The sequence below is a fragment of the Budorcas taxicolor genome, chromosome 6, assembly GCF_023091745.1.
Source record: "Budorcas taxicolor isolate Tak-1 chromosome 6, Takin1.1, whole genome shotgun sequence".
NCBI classification, from domain to species: Eukaryota; Metazoa; Chordata; class Mammalia; order Artiodactyla; family Bovidae; genus Budorcas; species Budorcas taxicolor.
Genome location: NC_068915.1, coordinates 102,103,726 through 102,106,038, shown reverse-complemented (window position 1 = coordinate 102,106,038; position 2,313 = coordinate 102,103,726). Strand labels below are relative to the sequence as shown.

At 41.5% G+C, this 2,313-nt stretch overlaps 1 non-coding gene across 1 annotated transcript; it reads left to right on the top strand.

The window, feature by feature from the left end:
* The first annotated feature begins 231 nt into the window (after window positions 1-231).
* LOC128050155 (U6 spliceosomal RNA) lies at window positions 232-334 on the top strand. Its single transcript, XR_008199662.1, has one exon. It is a non-coding gene; the product is annotated as a U6 spliceosomal RNA (small nuclear RNA).
* Window positions 335-2,313: the final 1,979 nt, after the last annotated feature.

Here is a 2,313-nt window from a genome sequence, read left to right as displayed (position 1 = left end):
TACCTGAGGTCCTCATTCCGGTCCTCGGACCTTCCTTTGTTCTACTTTTGAGGGCTTTTCCCCTTCTTTGTCTTTTAGCCACCGCCATTTTGGACTCTTTTTTCCTATTCTAACTACCTAACAGTTGAAACACTCATCTTTTGAATCTGAAGGCAGAGCAAAGGAGTAAGTCATCTAAGAAAATAAGTACTGGTCCATGACTGTGGATCAAAAACAAATCAGGAAGGATCCTCGCTTTGGCAGCTCATAAATTAAAATCGGAATGACACGGAGAAGATTAACATGGCTCCTGCACAAGGCTGACACAAAAATCTGTGAAGCATTTCATACCTGGGGGGAGTTTGGGTTTAGCAGAAGCAAACTGTTACATAGAGGATGGATACACAACAAGGTTCTACTGTAAAGCATGTATATCTGAGTCACTGCTGTACAAAAAAAGTTAGTACAACATTGTAAATCAATTATACTTCAGTGAAAAATTTTTTTAAAGAATGAAATCAGAAAAGGCCTCAAGCAATTTGGGCAGTGGGTCTACAGTATATCATTAAATAGGCATGAGGTTCTGATCTGCCTTCTCTTCACCATTTCTGTCATGGAAATCTTGTTTGCAAGGGAACTCAGAGTTATTTGGCAGAATTTGTACTCGTCATCTCTTGCTTCCTAAAAGGAAAGTGGTGTAAACTTGGTGGTGTCCAAAAAAGGGAGCAGAAACAATGTTAAATATCTCTAGAGCATTAAAAACAGAGAGAGATGGGAGTCGAGAGAGAAAGAGATAGAGCGAGAGAGAAAACATGTGCGTTAAACAGAATCTTCTGACTTAGCAATTTTTGTTTTATTATTATATAAACCTTGAGCAAAAAAAAAAAACAAAAAAACACCTCTTTAAAGCTCCATCTGGAATGAATCTACTACTGGGCCAGAAAAATGACTCAGTAAATTCTCAAAGTATTTGAAGTAAAAGAATATTATCTTTTAAATTCCTTCATCTAAATTTTGACAAAATAAGTAAAACACAAAGATTCCCCAAGAAAGAGAGATAATGGAATAAACAAAAAGGAGGAAACCTCCTTTCCTCCCACCAGGGATTAATGATACAAATGAAGGAAAAGACCGGATTTCCTTACAATCCATTCTTAGCCACATATCTCATTAATAGTTTGTCTTCCCTCTCACTTACCCAGTAGCATTGTGTTAGTCACTCAGTCATGTCCTACTCTTTGCGACCCCATGGACTGTAACCTACCAGGCTCCTCTGTCCATGGGATTCTCCAGGCAAGAATACTGGAGTGGGTTTCCTTCTCCAGGAGGAGAAGCTATTTCCTTCTCCAGGGGGATTTTCCCAATCTGGAGATCGAACCCAGATCGCCTGCATTGCAGGCAGATTCTTTACTGTCTGAGCTACAGGGAACTCAAACTTAATAATGTGCATCAAGTGGAGATTTTCTTTCAGAGACTATGTAACATCCTCTCCCAGAAGAGAAGAGCCTCGGGGCTTCAAATGGCCTTTTTAGCAAGAAGCAAATAACAACAATGATTAAGTAACCCTTCTGTTCCTGTTCTCTCTTCTTGTATTGAAGTATAATTGCTTTACAATGTTGTGTTAGTTTCTGCAGTACAATGACCAAGTGAATCAGCTTTATCTATTCATATATCCCGTCCCTCCTGGGCCTCCCTCCCCCTCACCCCTATCCCACCTCTCAAGGTCATCACAGGGCACTGAGCTGAGCTCGCGCAGGTTTCCACTAGCTATCTGTTTTACACATGGTAGGGTACATCCCTGCCTAATCTAATCCTAATCTTCCAGCTGGTCCTACCCTCCCTTTCCCCCGCTGTGTCCACAAGTCCGTTCTACACATCTGCATCTATATTCCTGCCCTGTAAATATTTTCATCTGTACCATTTTTCTAGATTCCACCTAGCTATCTGAAGCCAGTAGCATGTTTTCACATCCTGATCTCCCTATCCTCAGGGCTCACCTTAGGGAATGGCTGCAGTCTGATGGCTGCCAGATGGCACCTTTCTTTCCCTCCTGAGCTCATGGGGTGCTGCAGTTCATGGGGTCGCAAAGAGTCAGACATGACTGAGCAACTGAACAACAACAAATGGCCTTAGAGGCTCAAACAGCAACATTAAATAAACATAAGCAAGATGTGAGGTAAAACAAGTCGTTCTCCAAGGATAAAAATCCACCTAAAACAAGAATTGCAATACTTTTGGCCACCTGATGCAAAGAACTGACACATTGGAAAAGACCCTGAGGCTGGGAAAGATTGAAGGCAGGAGGAGAAGGGAACAACAGAGGATGAAATGGTT